Source organism: Papaver somniferum, unplaced genomic scaffold (assembly GCF_003573695.1).
Source record: "Papaver somniferum cultivar HN1 unplaced genomic scaffold, ASM357369v1 unplaced-scaffold_118, whole genome shotgun sequence".
Classification (NCBI taxonomy): Eukaryota; Viridiplantae; Streptophyta; class Magnoliopsida; order Ranunculales; family Papaveraceae; genus Papaver; species Papaver somniferum.
In genome coordinates this window covers 15,267,696-15,286,781 of record NW_020620825.1, presented here as the reverse complement: position 1 = coordinate 15,286,781, position 19,086 = coordinate 15,267,696, and the positions used below count along the sequence as shown (strand labels likewise).

At 35.5% G+C, this 19,086-nt stretch overlaps 1 long non-coding RNA gene across 7 annotated transcripts; it reads right to left on the bottom strand.

Moving 5' to 3' along the window:
* Window positions 1–626: 626 nt before the first annotated feature.
* LOC113330662 lies at window positions 627–5,971 on the bottom strand. 7 transcript variants are annotated; one of them, XR_003350413.1, is made up of 10 exons: window positions 5,834–5,971; window positions 5,653–5,698; window positions 5,243–5,468; window positions 4,972–5,132; window positions 3,374–3,445; window positions 3,145–3,291; window positions 2,345–2,565; window positions 1,837–1,915; window positions 1,694–1,753; window positions 627–985 (listed from the first exon to the last, which is right to left on the bottom strand). It is a non-coding gene; the product is annotated as an uncharacterized LOC113330662 (long non-coding RNA). The 7 variants fall into 7 exon arrangements; XR_003350414.1 differs by having other exon boundaries at window positions 2,345–2,544; XR_003350412.1 differs by having other exon boundaries at window positions 2,345–3,291; window positions 3,728–5,132.
* Window positions 5,972–19,086: the final 13,115 nt, after the last annotated feature.

Sequence of the window (19,086 nt, the reverse complement as noted above, 5' to 3'; positions counted from 1 at the left end):
ACAGAATTAGGACTCAAAAGGGTTCATATAGGACCAAATAATTTGGTAGTGGCCTAGTGGGGGATGGTAGTGGTAGTCGGTAGAAAGTAGGAAGTAAGAAACTATTTTTCAAACTTGGACGTTTTTAGATTTATTTCTTGATCGATTTAGTAAAAGGAAAGAATAAAGTAAAGACCAAAATTTTACTCGCCATAGAAGATTCTCCAGAAATCACTCGATTGATGGTCACATTTTTCTCCATTCAACTCCCTTTTTTAACAACAATAGAGTAATAATTTGATTAGGGTCTGATGTTAATTATTTGTTCTTAGTTCAACTGCAGGGTGTTGGAGAAATTCAAGTATTTTGGAAGTTACGAAAGAACCTTCGGCTTGGTCATTGACTCGCATGGGACACTGGTCACTGACTCATCGAAATGGAGTTCTATGATGACAACAGTTACTTGGTTCTGGTTCTAATTTAGCAACAGATTTCTGACGTTGCTAATTTTCCGCAACATGAAAAGAAAAGGTCAACCCGCAATTTCCCAGTCCCCATATTCAACATACCCACAGATATACAAAATACAATGTCGTTCAATGGACGTACGAAACTCTATTGTTGATAATCACAGTTCTATTATATCATTAAAAAAAAGGATTCTTCAATTGAAGTGAACTTAAAGTATGAATAGGAGATACAAATGTATACAACTATCACAGCAAACTTTCTGAGATGATCATCAAGACCCAAATTTTTGTGACTGACATACAATGTTCTATGTTGACGTTCATAAATGGATGGGTGACCTAGTTTGTGTCAACTGAATGAGGCATTGAAAAACAGGGAAAGAAAGATGGACTAACAAATGAGTCAGAAGAATGAACTCCACCAGAAGTATCACGAGACTCTGCTTGCCTAACCAATTTCCTCTGCAAATGATAGGTAGATTCAGCTGCTGCGACAATATCACCAGAGTACTGCTTTTTGACTTAAACCCAAATACCTGCATAATAACCAATTGGATGTTTCAGTATTGAGGTCACAAACAAAAAACTAAACCCTAGATTATGTATAATCTGCAAAGACAAGTCACAACCATGTGAAGCAAATATCAACAAAAGTGAACTGAAATGGAGCTGTATGTAGAAGCAAATCAACACAAAATAGAAAAGAAAGATTATAAACAACACTGAATAAGGACAAAACAACAGCTACAGGATGCCTCTGCCGAATCAAATATTCCTTTGCCATGAGCTCTAACCACATAGGCCGCATACTTTCTAAATGGACAAGTACATAACTATATATACGGTCAAAATGGATAAGTATATACGTAAACACGGAAGACTCTTGGAGATCCATAACTACTCTTGTACCTCAATTCTGTAACATTTAAGTCATTTGGATTTTTCCTCTTTTGAAGCTTATGTAGTGTAGGAATAGAATGCATGCAGTCTTCTGTTTGTTTCCAAAGAGGTGATAAGAGTTGTCCATGTCAGTTAAGTGCATTCACATCTAACCTTAATACAAAAACTATGGGGCAATGATAATTATAGTTATAGTTTTCCACGCTCTACTAAATCCAGAGGCGGGAAGTAACATCTTAAATCAGCTTCAGCCAAAAGTGAGAGACAAATACCGAGATTTGTAGACTAAATTGACTTCTGACTACAAACAGACAGCAGTATGAATTATATGACCAGGTCATTACCTCCAACATCACAGTATCAAATGATATAACAATGACATCCTTAGCCTCATCCATGGACAGCTGTGAAACACAAGACATAAGTAAGAAATTGGGACCAAAAAGCTACAATTATATTGCTCATGTAAAATGCAGAGTTAAATTACCTTATCCCAGAATGCTCCCATGAAATTCCTAATCTTTTTTTTTTTTTTGACACGAAAAATCCCTGATCTTAGTAGAGTCCTAAACAATAAATCAGAACCGAAATTAAAGAAGGTCACAAATTTCGCTAGTCAATTTACAGAGATCTCTTATGAGGCTAACTGAGGCCACTTCACCTGAGCAAAGGTAAAAAGGCCTCAGAATTTTAGGATGTGCTTGGTTCTGACACACCCTATGTCCCTTTTCATAGGGACTTTAATACGTATCATGGGGTGATTAAATTTTCTAACAAAACTCATCTTGGACGCAAATATGCAATAACTATAATCACCTTTAAAACTTACTAGCTACAAAACTTTCCCCACTACAAGGGTCTTAAAACTTCGAATTTATAGACTTATATACTATTCCAAAAGCAACATTTCATGGGTTGATTTGAAATACAACCACTGGTGAAAATATACATGAAGATAAAGCAGATACATCGCAAATACATACAACAAAACTTACCAAGTTTTCCAGGTTTTCGTATATATTCTGGAGTCTTGGTGGCGTACAATCAGAACCCATGGATTAGTTCAGCTTTAGAAGAACCCACGCTTTGATCCAAAATTCGCAGAAGTGGACTGTTATAAAATCCTTTACACTGAGGGGTGGTTGAAGTAAGCTGTGATGGCCTTCAACTTGCCATTTAAGAAATTTTTCTCCACCTGTCACCAAAAGACTAATACCTGCTTTATGATCAAGGGATTCTGCGTTATACACAGACACCTGACCAGGCATTACAGCTTTAAAAAACCTACACTTTAGTAGACTGATACTTGCATATAGTATGATGCTTACAGGGTTTAGAGAACACACATGCATCAGTAGCGATACCACAATTTCAAAATTATGTAAGGGGACAGACAGCAGTAACTTCAGAACTGGTTGTATGATAACTTCTATCGACAAGATATAGTGCAATTATATAGAATAGCTAACACTGATTGCGAACTTCGCAAAGGATCGAAGTAACAAGTATTTGTTTTATCCTACTTGTACCACCATGTGCTAAAGAAATTGCTGTGCATCTCCTATAACTGGGGCAGCACATGAAGAAATTTTCAATTAGCTAAATGCTTATCGGTTGGAAAGTTCCACTCAGATGATAAATGTACAACTGCCTAGAACATGATTAGACTGGATGGTTGTGCTCCCATCCAATTAAATCATTATCTGAATTAGGATACTCAAGAAATAGGATCCCGCAATGAAGGGACTTCAAACCCAGAGAGTTCAAGTTTTCCTGTTCACTCAACAATACTGACCATGGGGCTGCTCTTCGTAGTTCGTAGACTCCTGCCTCTGAGTGCAGAATCAATCACTTTAACAGCAATTGTCATTAGTGGCCAGCACTTTTTGCAAATATTAGCACCCGAGCAGCAATACCAAACATCGTCATAATCTGACATATCCTGCGATGAATTGCAGTTTAAATATTCAAGGCACTGGGTCTGAATAATGTTTATTCAGAAGCAAAGAAGCTCAACAACTTACAATATTGAGAACTAACTCCTTCTCCACCGGAGTGAATGCATTCTCACCAGAATACGCATTACGCTTAGCAGGCTGTTGAAAATGTTCAAGTTAAAAACACAATCTTCCAGGATACTTTCAGAAAATAAACGAACAGTTTCTCCATTGAGTGTTGGAAGGAATTCTGTTCTTTTAATAGAAACTAGTCCACAAAGAAGACTAACATGCCTACATATAGACAGCTCACAGCTGCAGACATACAAAGAGGTCCTACGGAAGTAGTTAGGTATATTTCTCGAGATCATGCTTCGGGCACTATGTTTCAAAGTAGTCATTTTACATGCTAAAACTCAAGAGAAGGAAATTAAATCATACATCTACATTGTATACAGCACTGATATCAATTTTAAACGGGCACTCCCTTTTGTTGAACGATTGATAACGCAAATATACGTCATTTCCCAAAATGAATGAGAATTCCCTTCGCCCAAAGTACGATAAAGTCACAAGCTGGATGCTTCCGATCTAAACCCATATATATATATATATATATATATATATATATATATCAAAACTAAACAAAAATCAAATGAAAATGAAGAAGCACTTGCAATACCATATAATAAAATCCCATATAAGTATTTTATTAATAAGATTCCCATTGCCATTTCTGATAGGAGTATGAGAAATTGAAGTGGGATTTCTGATGCTTGAAAATCAATATAGGCGAGATCAAGACACTCCAATTGAGTCACACATACTTAGAGATGGTTAGACAAATAATTCACTGTGAATAGTTCAACAGAATACAGCCAAAAGCCTCGCTCTATGGGATCGATGTCTGAAGAAGACTATCTAAAGATTTCTAAAATGAGTCAGTTATCAACCATTCCCAGCCACCTGTTGCTGCTTCTAAAACTTTATCCAAATTTTTTACTATCTGGGGTTCTAGTTAGTGATCCAGTAATCATCATAAACTGACTGTTAAATTCATTTTCTCGAGCACTTCCACCTGTAATGCATCTCTTGTCCTAGCAAATTCTAATTCTCTGGACTCCCAAAATACAAAAACGCCATCAGAAATAAAACAATAAGTAAATGATGAAGTAAATATTGGGCATTGACTCAATGTTCACCATACAAGACTGGTCTAATTTCTGACATCAAACAAATGGACGTTATAAATCTACTAGTCAGGCTAACCCTAGAAATAAGGCAATGCTGTGCTCCAAATTATCTAGTACGTACTAGTCAAGCCACCAAACATTGAAATAGGAACTAGGACATACAGAAGAAAAAAAAGATCTGGACATAATACTTTTCTTTGGTGTGTCTCAATATAACGATGTCACCTTAGTGTCTCAGTACTGTGCGCATCAAGTAAATCACATAGAAATACACAGGGAAAATACAAATGGACACTATGATACAACTGAAGAAGGTGTTTTTCTTTGGTGTACTTCAATATAACGATGTCGCATTAGTGTCCATTTATAGAATTATCCCAGATGCTCATTAATATGTCAGCTATGGTTGGTCTCTGGTGTGTTCTTTAATACAAGTTTGTGTCGTCAGCAGCTAGCATATATGTTGCCGAGCAAGGTCAGTTTATTTCTAACCTTGGGATGTATTTGTAGGAGAACATGCCAGGTTGTTCAAGATATTCAAGCTCGGCATGATATTCTGAGAGGCTCCATAATCTTTGGTATTACCTGAATCTTCACCTATGCTTTCTGACATTGCTTGAACCATTGAATGATACCCAAAAGAGATCACTGAACTACACACGTGGAAGCCATGAAACAGTCAGCACCAAAGCATTATCAACAGATTGAACCAACCAATGAAAACACATAAAAAATAGACTACAGCCATGAAAGACAAACCTACCAACAAGATAAGATAAACTTGATTCAACTTAAGAAATATAGTTCAACATCGAATAAATTCTGTCCTAAAAAGCTAATTTGTAACTGTTGTGCCAATGTTTTACAATAAACATCTTCTGATTCTCTGGCAAATTAATGACACGACCTCCTGCCTCACCATACATAAAAGGGCTTCTTTACTATATAAGCACACAAAAACCACTTCTCAGTCGATGGGCCATGTTGACCTGGTGATTAAAATCCAATGGAAACTTCAGCATGAGAAGGAAATGAATGAAGTAAAATAAAGTAAAGTAAAGCATAAATATTAACAGAGAATAGAAGTTTCTACAGAACATAGTTAAACAAAGAATAGAAGTAAAATAAAGTAGGACACCCATTTAAGATATCAGCATAAGTCAAAACTTATACCTTAAATGATCTTCAGAGTACTTCAGTTCTTCAACCTTGACAAACCCTGAAATGGAAAAAATAAAATCTCCCTAAAATCGATAAACTAAAATGAAAAAAATAGATTCACAGCTGAAACCCTAGAAATCAAAATCTCTAAACCCTATAAACTGAAACGAAAGGATTATGCGTACGATTATACCCTGGCTGTCGATTTCAGTGGTTTTAGAGCTGAAATAGAGATGAAGTTCTATAATCACGCAGTTCTTCAGACAAGGTGAGGAGATGAAAGAGAGATGAGTCTGTGGCGGAGAAAATGAAAATGAGAAGGAAAAAAACGACAAGGCAGGGACATAGGGTAGCTTTGGCCGAAGGGTGGAAAAAAAATAAAGAATACTTGACCGAAGTCTGGCTTGGGCGTAAAAACTAGTCTTAGGGATCCCGACGGCACGCGCACTTTGCACGCTTGAACACAGAGCAGTTGCTATTCGTAACCTACAATTTACCGGTGCAGAAAATTAGCAACAGCGCTATTGTTGTTGCTAATTTGAGTTGTTAATCCCTTAAAATGGTGTAGTGGTTGTGTCAGCGATTCACAGATAAACCCTGCGATGAACAGAAGGAACAACATGATCATGATGGATGCCCGTATATAACAAATACCACTGAACATAACATGTCACAACAAAGGGAGAGTGGCACTAAAGAGTTGGTGATGGATGAGTTATAAAAATAATAATAATAATAATAATAATAATGGATAAGTCATGGTCATCGTTTGATGTGGGGACTTTTTTTTATTAAGTGTTGATGATGGTTTTTAGTAAGGCAAAAACTGTAAAAGTCTTCACCTGACCCGGCATCAGGAGTAGTAGACCTTGATATGTCTATATTTCGCAAGGAATTTAAAGAATACATCAAATCTGATGAGTGCTAATGCCTCTCTTCATATCGTATTGAAAACTCAAGCTCTTGGATGAATTGTTCACTAGTATAGACCCTAATGAGTATTTAAGCTCTCACCTGCATTATTCACTAATGCATGGATTGCTGAGTATCTATCCTATGATATGTTCCCCAGCTGAACTCTTAATATTGACATGATATGACAATTAATGTTCACTCTCAGCTGAGTAGCATGAATTTCCCGAAGTGTCAGGATTAAGATGTGCATGAAGGTACTCAATCAGAGGTGCGCAAGCTGCGCTGCTCTCCGAGATAAAAAAAAATTAGTTGAAAAGGCGAGGGTAACCAAATATACCTCAAGCTAAAACTTTTTCTAACTATAATTCCTTTCTCCGAAAGTGATTGTCTATGGAATGAGTCGAGACAATACAACTAATCGGTTCGCACTTCGTGTGATCGTCTATGGATACGAGATCGAGACGATACAACAATGAAGTATGTTACTTGATAAAAAAGGTTCGGACTTAACCAAACACAATAGGATTCACTTATCAAGTAAATAGGAATTAACGTTTGTGTAATTTACTTTAATTATAAAAAAACAATTATAATGCGAAAATATAAAGTAAATGACACGGAAAGATTTTGTTAACGAGGAAACCGCAAATGCAGAAAAACCCTGGGACCTTGTCCAGAATTGAATACTCTCAGGATTAAGCCGCTACATAAAATTACGCCAACTTTGTATAGTTGAGACCAAGCAACTAAACCTATAGTTCACCTAGTTACGTCTGTATTCCCACGCCTCCAATTTATAAATAAGTCACGTACTTGGATCAATTCCTTTGGTTCGTATTCCAAATAGTAAAGGAACAACAAATCTGTTTGATATCAACTCTCTTCAACCAAGTGATATGAGTCGGACAAAGTATCTTCCATTTATCTTAACATAAACTTCTTCTTCAGGTCCTTAGATCTATCTTATGTTCAATTATCGAAGTAATCGTTTAAGATTAAGCCAACAACACTCTTAATCCAAAGAATTGTGTTGATGCTGATCTACTCAATTAATCAATCCAACCTACCACAGGGATAAACCGATTATTAATTGGATCCTCTTTTACCGAAACAAGTATTGTGCACACCAAAGATTATGAACCCACGAATCAAAAATCTTCAATATCTTCTTCGTCTTCAAATCTTCTTAGATCTTCAATATAAACCTGCACACAATCACTTTAATCTCTTGTGATCAATCACGCACAGAGCGGAGTCTGTTAACAATGGATTATCACAAGATTGTCTTTAGAACTAACAACAGTCTAAAGATCCCTGTCGAAACTCTGAACTAGTTTGAGTGAATCTCATATCAGAAGAGAAGATTCTCAAGCATAAACAAACCAGGTGCAATCAGATTTCAACCGCCGTTAGTCAATCAAATCAATGAAAACAAAAGATAAACCGTAATTATCTAGTTTCCCACCAACGGTACACGCTACAGCTTCTCAATCCCAAAGAAGACATTAAACTGAGTGGCCGTAGGAGATTTCGCCTAATTAGGTTACTCTCCTCTCCGAATAGGCGGCAACACCAGTAACAACAACAAAGAGGAAGTTTGTTGTTACGAAGGATTAGTTTGCTAGAAAGGAAAACTTCAAGTATTTATAGACAAGGAAGTTTGGACACCAAGGAATTTCCAAAACTGAAAATATTCTCAAGATATTCATTAAAGCACAAATTCGGTTTCCATAATTCCTGGAAATGCTCTATCCAAAAATAATGATTGAAATCTCTCAAAAAATCTAATTAGTAAATGCACATTACTAATTCTTGTTGAAAATGCGGGGTACAACAACCTCACCCAATATTTCGATTAGCAATCTGTATGGACTAACTCCAATATACTTTTTAGAGAATCAACTAGACAATCAGACTCAATCTAGAGAAAATTATATCGAGGAGTTAATATCTCTCTCTCTTGATCTGATCTTTACTCAAGCAAATAGAAATCTGCGAGTCTTTATCAAATACTAGATATATAAACTTGGATGGTACCAAAGACCAAAATCCAAGGATTAATCAATTTCCAATCAACAACCAAAGGTTGGATTTCACAATTGATCGATACAATGCACAACCTGTGATATTTCAATTATATAGCAAAATATAATGCGGAATAGAAATAACACAGACACCAGAAATTTTGTTAACGAGGAAACCGCAAATGCAGAAAAACCCCGGGACCTAGTCCAGATTGAACACCACATTGTATTAAGCCGCTACAGACACTAGCCTACTACAAACTAACTTCGGTCTGGACTGTAGTTGAACTCTAATCAATCTCAAACTGATTCAAGGTACAGTTGCGCTCCTTACGTCTCTGATCCCAGCATGATACTATGCACTTGATTCCCTTAGCTGATCTCACCCACAACTAAGAGTTGCTACGACCCAAAGTCGAAGACTTGATAAACAAATCTGTCTCACACAGAAAAGTCTATACAATTGAATAAATCTATCTCCCACAGAAATACCCAAGAGTTTTTGTTCCATATTTTGATAAATCAAGATGAACAAGAACTAATTGATAACCCAGACTTATATTCCCGAAGAACAGCCTAGTGTTATCAATCACCTCACAATAATCTAAATCGTATGGTAGCGAAACTAGATATTGTGGAAACACAAACGATGAGACGAAGATGTTTGTGATTTCTTTTTATCTTTCCCTGTCGGAGATATAATCTCAAGCCAAGTATTCAATTAAACTCGTACGATAGAAAATGGCAACATCAGATCGCTCAACTACAAGAAAAGTAGTTTCGTCTGGCTTCACAATCCCATTGAAGTCTTTCAGTCGTTAACCTACAAAGTCTCGGGAAGAAACCTAAGGTGAAAGGATAATCGACTCTAACAAACCAACTAGTATCACATAGGAGGTGCGGGGATTAGTTTTTCCAGATGCTAGATGTCTCATTTATATAGTTTTCAAATTAGGGTTTGCAATCTAAGTTACCTTGGTAACAAAGCATTCAATATTCACCGTTATATGAAAAACCTGATTCAACCAAGCTAATATATTTTAACCGTTAGATCGAACTTAGCTTGTCACACACACAAATGAAATGTATTCATTTAGGTTTGAGTAACCGCACCTAAACGCGTACACTTAGCTGGTTCACAAATAATTAACCAATGGTTAACCATATGAGCACTTTCATATTAACCGTATTCATCTTTCTCATGACTAGTTTAAATGACTCATAAGAACTAGTTGAAGAGTTGTTCAATTGCTTAGGTATTTATTCATAGACACAATTGAAACAAAATCGATTTGATCCACTTGAATCAATTCATGAACAATCGATGCAATCGGTTTGCAAAGATTGCATTCCTTATAATTTATTGTTTTAAGTTCATGAACTACCGATTTGAGATATCACCAGCTTGAGTACGCGTACGGGTATGCGTACCTTAGCTACCGGATTTGAGTTTACAAACTCAGCAGAACTTTTCGGTTCGAAAACTTCTGTGGGTACGCGTACCTAAGGTAACTGGTTTACAAGTTTGCAAACTAAAAACTCAGCAGAAATTTTCGGTGGAAAACTTCTGCCAGTACGCGTACGGGTACGCGTACCCAACCTGTATCCTTCACCAATACCGCATGCACACATATGCACGCACTTGTCTTCCTGTATATGGATTTATACACTAATGTGTGAGCACACTATATATGCTTATATCCATTGATGGTAATATCAACTCTACATTTCAATCATTGAAACATTTCTTCTATAATGTTATAACAGTCGTTATTCACGATTATCGTCATAAAAGCTATTTTCAAGATTGAAACGTCATCATGACTTTCGTCAAGGGTAAAGATGAAAATGGTTAAAGCAAAATCTTACCAACACATATTTCGAGAAAAAGATAGGCGAGTAAACTCGGCTTGAAATAGGGAATGTGTATGTATGAAAACTATCATACTTATACGACTTTGTCTCAAGAGTAGGAGATAAAATAGACTTTTGAGTGAAAGATAAGTTCAAGTCTCCACCTACCTTTTAGTCGGATGAAGTTCCACTTATTTCTCGATTAGTTCTTCGTCTTCGTAAGATGATCGTCATGGAGTCTGGAGCTTCAACTACACTTGACTATCTTATACCGAGACTTAGTCATACGTAAACTAGAAATCAAGACATATAGATTTGATCACTAATATTGAAAAACATGCTTGAGATAGCAACGCATGCGATTTCGACCAAGCAATTCTCTAACACTTGTATTTCCCTACAAAATTAAATTAATAACCTTAATTAAAAGATTCTTAACTTACTTATGTTTCGATCCTGGGATTTTCTTCCTGTAGCTATTAAGGAATAACTTTGAACAATTAAAGAAATAAACATTCACAGCACGTGTTCAAAGTATGTCGACATCCTTACTTTGTAAGTTCTCTTTCACACTTACAACCTTGAAACCGATTTTCCACACTTCCAAACAAGTTTAGAATTGGTCCATCTGACTTTCAAGAACTATGAGATTGATCAAACAAATATTCAATCACAATCATAGGTTTAACGGTTCTACCAAAACAAGTTTCGGTTATACCTCCATGTGAATACTGTGCATAGTCACACTAGCTTTCCAAAATTCGGTTGACTAGGTACTAGGACCGGTTCCCCACATATTTATGCTATTTAACTTATATGTGTTGCACATGTCCATAGGATCGATTCCCCTTTGCCTAAAAATGTGTTGCACATGTTCATAGGATTGGTTCTCCTTTCTGCTATAAACCTTGTTGCACCCCATACAAGGATCGGTTCCCCTTTGTGATGTACTGCACCTCTTACTAGGATCGGTTCCCCTTTCCCAAATTTGGTCAGACAAAACACAAACCCGATCGTACCATCTCAGTTAATTACTTAAGATCGGTTTCACTAATAAAAGTCATACCAATACATAAGTCAGGCCTTTGTGAATAGTTCTACCAAGAACATAAACAAGTTGTGAGCGGTTATACTCAATCACACATATTGGTTGTTCATAAGATAAGCAATGAATAAAAAAACCAATAACACCTGGCAATTTCCTTTTTGGTTCACAAACAAGTTTATGAACTTACTTCCTTAGAACACATATAAAACATTGTTAGCTAGGATGAAATCCTCACCTCATACCCATACATAATCACAATAGCATTCAAATGATTATGACGATCTCTTATCTACAAAGTTTAATGGTTAAAGTAATAAACCTCGTATTGTATTCCTTAATACTATGTCTATCTAGAGTTCAAATATGCTTCGCAGTTTTGTTTTCAATATGCACGACATGAAAGATAGTTAGGGAATGAAACAGTTCAAGTCGAGTATCACTAACCTCAAGTGGAAGGATGATTGTTGTCGTTGTAGCTCCTTGCTTCTTCACATCTTCAAGACTTCGCAATACTTTTAATGTCTCATATCCTAATACTTTCAAGCTAACTTATACGAAGTTGACTCTAGTACATAATCAAGCGACTCTTAACATGAGTTTTGATTCACTAAAATATGACAACCAAACTTGACATACCAACGCTTGGTGGGTTCAACCGAGCTATGCTCTAACAATCTCCCTCTTTGTCAATTTTCGTGACAAAACTCTTACATCATATGGATAAACAAATTACAAGAATTCATTACACATACGCTTGATTCCTGAATTCAACAGCACAGTAAACTGCTTACATTCAATCCTTGAAAATGTCGTTGTTGACAGTATAATAACAAAGTAAATAGTCCTCCTAAGGAATATATGTAGATATTCAATCCGCACGTCTTTGTTATACCACTTCATATGACATGTTACTCCCCCTTAGTCTGTGCTTTCACTCATTCGTTTAGATAAAACGTTTAAGCACCAATGTTCTTTTCCTTAGCGATATCAATCAATAAAATCAACGCCAATATCACTTGTTTACTTCATATATTTCTCCCCCTTTTTGTCACAAAATGACAAAGAAACTAAAAAATAAAGGACAACACGAAAAAAATCTTACAAATCTCAAAATAGACTTGCAATCTGTAGAGTTAGGCACGAGGGTTCCATACATCATGTTCTGATAACCAATATCAAAACCGAAACTACAAGTAATTTTATTTTGATATATTACCAAGAAAACAATTGTCCGAAATAATTTTTCCAATTTAGTTTAGCAAAACAAAAAATCAACTAAGTACCTTAGTCCCTTTGCTAAACCGATTGTTCAAAAACAACCACTTAATTCGATAAGACCAAAATAAAGATAACTCTATTTTTCTCATCAGGTTCTAATTATCCATAAACTTAGACCTTTCAATTTTAAACAAGACAAGTATTAGGTTAGTTAACTAGCATTTCTTGTTAAGGCATTCGATTAGACTTGAATAACCGGAACCTCACTTCGATAAGTCTAACTAAGATCAAAATTAACTTAGTTTCTCTTATCCGGAATTGAATTTTACTAAACAACTCATCCCGTAATCCATTTATTTCGGCAAGCCATAAATAATTCATACAAACCAATCATAAATCAACTTGCATAATTATTCACCTCAACCGGAAGCAACTGAAACAATATAAGCATTAAAACACCGCAATTGCACCGAAATTTTGTAAGCCTAAACAATTGATACCACACAATAAAGCAAGATAACAATATTTTTTCTTAACCGGAACCAATTGAATCACACACATCCACACACACATCATGGAATAAACATCAATTGAACCGAAATTTCGTTAAGCAAAAGCAATAAATATATAATATAAACTCAGGCTTTTCTTAAACAGGAAAACAATTAACTAACAAGATTGTTACCTCAAATTTCGCATCCACTTCTCTAATATGATTGCATCTTCGTCCAGGGAGAATTGATATCAAAATATCATCATGTTGTCATCCTTATGCAAAAACAAAAGAATAACAACAACCAACCTTTACCAGAGAAATGTTGAAAATCGGTTTTAAAAATTGCAAGCAAAAGTTGAAAACCGTCGAAACACATATGCTTTTATGCTAAAACAAAACCGATTCAACATATTGGGACTTTTTCACATATTGTTTCTATGAAAACCCCTCATGATTCTTTGATAAAGCCTACCAACATGGGCTAGAACTTAATCCTGCTATACCAAAAAATCACCCAAACCACAAGGGTTCACAATATATGAGATCGAATATTAAGTTAGTAAAACCGAAATCAAACATCTCATAAACATACATAGAAATAAGATGAAAGCATTCAAGCACAGGCTATATAAACCAAAAACTATCACAAGAAAAATTACCAATCAAATAATTTTATTCATAATAGTTTTATTCGTAATAGACCAATACAATCAATGAAGGTAATCAAAAATTGATGTCTATTTTTCTAGATTAAGTAATACACCATATAACTTAATATCTATAAGACCTTCCCTTATTTACCGAAGATTCTTCGATGTTTTGATTCTTGGATCTTCTTTTCTCTTTCAGATGATTGAGTCTTTGTTTCAAAAAAATTCAATTCCACAATCGACTTCAAAATGTTTGACTCGAGCAGTTTTTCATTCACTACTGCAGTTTCCAAAAGCTCACGAGCGACTTCAGTATCTCCCATTAGCATAAGCATAAGTTCAAAAGAAATATGATTTTTTTTTATGTTCGCTTGAGAAATAGCACTTGAACTCAACTGGGAAGGTCTCGAGTTTTCGAATTTGAGATTTAATGTCAATAGTATTTTCACTCATCTTTGACTGCAAACAAAACATATAAGAGTATCGGTCCAAAAAGATGGTTTATATAATAATTCAAACTTGATTTCCAAGGATGAAATACCTAATCGTGGTAATTTATTTGTGAAAATATATGCTTTCGGAAACATCTCCTAACTATCATGATCTAGGAGTACTGAAAATATTAAAAATATTTTTCTTAGGGACATCCCAAAGATTCGAGAGTATTTTTCTAAAAATAGAAAAGATATTCAAAGTATAAGAATACTTTGGATATTAAAAAACATATTCCTGTGCTCCTTTTAAGAATTTCCCTCTTTGTTTGAATTAAAAAAAACACATGGAAATTCCGAAAGCCAACATCAGTTGTTGGAGTGAGCTAGTGATAGCTTAGGATTTATGGAACTCGATCCATCATGATATTTATGAATATCTATCCTTTTGGGATTCTTCCAATAATAAACTTCTTTCACTGTGTCACAGCAGGAGTGATCTGATTTAACAGAATAATCATCTTGATGATCATAATTGTGACTTGAAGTTTTTTGAGTTGTGTAATAATCAGAACTCTTATATTGACCCAGGAATTTTTTGGAATATGACATCATAATTCAATGAGATTGTTTCCTGGATCAAATTTTAGACAGTTGATCAACAACAAAACAACATGATCTGAAATTATTCCCTTTTGTGTGTAAGTGTTGATCTTTACTTCTGTCTGAGGGATAATCATTGTCACCATTTATGACAGTTGATCTTGACTGGATACTAGTCAAGGGATTATCCCTAGAGATGTATTCATCATGATTCTTGTGAGAGATTCGACAATTTGAATCATAATGTTGTATATTAGTTAAGAGATTTTGTAGGTTAGAATCACATATCCTTGTTTTAACTAATATAGCTCATTTGGCTAGAGAAAGTTCAAGACCTTTGATTCAGCATCTTCATGAATCAAGAAATCTCTGACGATCTTTTCGACATATGGATAATAGGTATTATCCTTTAGATTATATTTTTCAACAAGCTTTCTGAAAAATTTGATCTCATTACAGTCATCTGAATCTGACTTCTTTGCCACATCTGTTTGTTTTCTTATTAACACATCATGGTTAATATTTCCTGAGTTGTGTTCCACTAGTGAATTACAATGCAAAAATGTTTATCATATTTTGAAAACAAACGTCCTTTAAGAAGTATATCATCTTCTTGCTCAACGTTAACTGAATCAGACATTAGATTCAATTCTTATAGGTTGGATCGCACCAAACACAGGTTGTTAGATCTTTTCGTGTTTGCCCTCTCTGATACCAATTGAAAATGCGAGCGTACCCAAATATACCTCAAGCTAAAACTTATCCTACCTATAAGTCCTTTCTCCGAAAGTGATTGTCTATGGACTGAGTCGAGACAATACAACTAATTGGTTCACACTTCATGTGATCGTCTATGGATACGAGATCGAGACAATACAACAACGAAGTATGTTACTTGATAAAAAGGTTCGTACTTAACAAAACACAACATGATTCACTTATCAAGTAAGAATTAACGTTTGTGTAGTTTACTTTAATGATAATAAAACAATTATAATGTGGAAATATAAAGTAAATGACACAACAAGATTTTATTAATGAGGAAACCACAAATGCAGAAAAATCCCGGGACCTTGCACAAAATTGAATACTCTCAGGATTAAGCCGCTACACAAAATTACACCAGCTTCGTGTAGTTGAGACCAAGTAACTAAACCTATAGTTCACCTAGTTCCATCTGTATTCCCACGCCTCCAACTTATAAATAAGTCACGTACTTGGATCAATTCCTTTGGTTCGTATTCCAAAAAGTAAAGGAACAATAAATTTGTTTGGTATTAACTCTCTTCAACCAAGTGATATGAGTCGGACAAAGGATCTTCCGTTTATTTTAACATAAACTCCTTCGTCAGGTCCCTATCTTATGTTCAATTACCGAAGTAATCGTTTAAGATTAAGCCAACAAAACTCTCAATCCAAAGAATTGTATTGATGTCGATCTACTCAATTAATCAATCCAATCTACCACAAGGATAAACCGATTATTAATTGGATACTCTTTTATCGAAACAAGTATTGTGCACACCAAAGATTATGAACCCACATATCAGAAATCTTCAATATCTTCTTCGTTTTCAAATCTTCGTAGATCTTCAATATATACCTGCACACAATCACTTGAATCTCTTGTGATCAATCACGCACAGAACGGAGTCTGTTAACAATGGATTATCAAAAGATCGTCTTTAGAACTAACAACAGTCTAAAGATCCCTGTCGAAACTCTGAACTAGTTTGAGTGAATCTTATATCAGAAGAGAATATTCTCAAGCATAAACAAACTAGGTGCAATCATATTTCAACCATCTTTAGTCAATCAAATCAATGAAAATAAAAGATAAACCGCAATTATCTAGTTTCCCACCAACGGTACGTGCTAGAGCTTCTCAATCCCAAAGAAGACTTTAAACTGAGCGACAGTAAGAAATTTCTCCTAATTAGGTTACTCTCCTCTCCGAATAGGCGGCTACACCGGTAACAACAACAAATAGGAAGTCTGTTTTTACGAAGGATTAGTTTGCTAGAAAGGTAAACTTCAAGTATTTATAGACAAGGAAGTTTGGACACCAAGGAATTTCCAAAACCGAAAATATTCTCAAGATATTCATTAAAGAACAAATTCGGTTTCCATAATTCCTGGAAATGCTCTATCCAAAAATAATGATCGAAATCTCTCGGAAAATCTAATTAGTAAATGCACATTACTAATTCTTGTATTTCCCTAAAAAATGAATTAATAACCTTAATTAAAAGATTCTTAACTTACTTATGTTTCGATCCTGGGATTTTTTTCCTTTAGCTATTAAGGAATAACTTTGAACAATTAAAGAAATAAACATTCACATCACGTGTTCAAAGTATGTCGACATCCTTACTTTGTAAGTTCTCTTTCACACTTACAACCTTGAAACCGATTTGCCACACTTCCAAACAAGTTTAGAATTGGTCCATCTGACTTTCAAGAACTATGAGATTGATCAAACAAATATTCAATCACAATCATAGGTTTAACGGTTCTACCAAAACAAGTTTCGGTTATACCTCCATGTGAATACTGTGCATAGTCACACTAGCTTTCCAAAATTCGGTTGACTAGGTACTAGGACCGGTTCCCCACATATTTATGCTATTTAACTTATATGTGTTGCACATGTCCATAGGATCGATTCCCCTTTGCCTAAAAATGTGTTGCACATGTTCATAGGATTGGTTCTCCTTTCTGCTATAAACCTTGTTGCACCCCATACAAGGATCGGTTCCCCTTTGTGATGTACTGCACCTCTTACTAGGATCGGTTCTCCTTTCCCAAATTTGGTCAGACAAATCATACCATCTCAGGTGATTACTTAAGATCAGTTTCACTAATAAAAGTCATACCAATACATAAGTCAGGCCTTTGTGAATAGTTCTACCAAGAACACAAACAAGTTGTGAACGGTTATACTCAATCACACATATTGGTTGTTCATAAGATAAGCAATGAATAAAAAAACCAATAACACCTGGCAATTTCCTTTTCGTTTCACAAACAAGTTTATGAACTTACTTCCTTAGAACACATATAAAACATTGTTCCATATGATGAAATCCTCACCTCATACCCATACATAATCACAATAGCATTCAAATGATTATGTTGATCTCTTATCTACAAAGTTTAATGGTTAAAACAATAAACCTCGTATTGTGTTCCTTAATACTATGTCTATCTAGAGTTCAAATATGCTTCGCAGTTTTGTTTTCAATATGCACGACATGAAAGATACGTTAGGGAATGAAACAGTTCAAGTCAAGTATCACTAACCTCAAGTGGAAGGATGATTGTTGTCGTTGTAGCTCCTTACTTCTTCACATCTTCGAGACTTCGCAATACTTGTAATGTCTCATATCCTAATACTTTCAAGCTAACCTATACGAATTTGACTCTAGTACATAATCAAGCGACTCTTAACATGAGTTTTGATTCACTAAAATATGAAAATCAAACTTGACATACCAACGCTTGGTGGGTTCAACCGAGTTATGCCCTAACATTAGTGATTTTGCATCAACGTGCAACATTCACCAAAATTGATTAATTTTGTGGCAGCTTGCAAAATTCAATTTTTCTAACCAAATTTTATCAATTTACAAAAATTAGGTTTTGGCCATAAACAGAGCCTGCACAATATCCCGATCCCTATTGGTCGAAAATAAACCTAGGAAAACTAGGAAATTGGTTCATCAAGAAACTAGTAGTAGCAGGATCCTATTAAAAGATGGAAAAAAGAAATAAATGGGAGACTGCAATAAGTGAAGGCAGCAGCCAAAGGGGCGCGGTCGCGCTTCTTAGCCGGCCGGTTTGCCTTAGCTTGTGCCGCCTATGACCGACCGTCCATATTGCTGTCTGTCGTCCCCTCTTTCCCATCGGCAAATCAAATTTATCCAAAGTCGCAGCCTACACTTTTAATTAAAGGTGAAAGTTGGCTGGTCGATGTACGTAATTTCTTAAGAAAATAGATCTTGGCTATCCAGATCAGTCGCAAACTAATCACGGCCGCACGACTTATCCGGAAGATTTAGCAAGCTTGTCCTCCTCCTGGCGCGACCAAACAAGCTCTGTGATTCTCACTAACCGGCCCTATGTTATTTCAGCCAATCAGAACTCTCCTAGCCCGCAGCCAGCATCCCCAATTGCTAACCAAAGTAGGCTAATCGAGCGGCCTGAA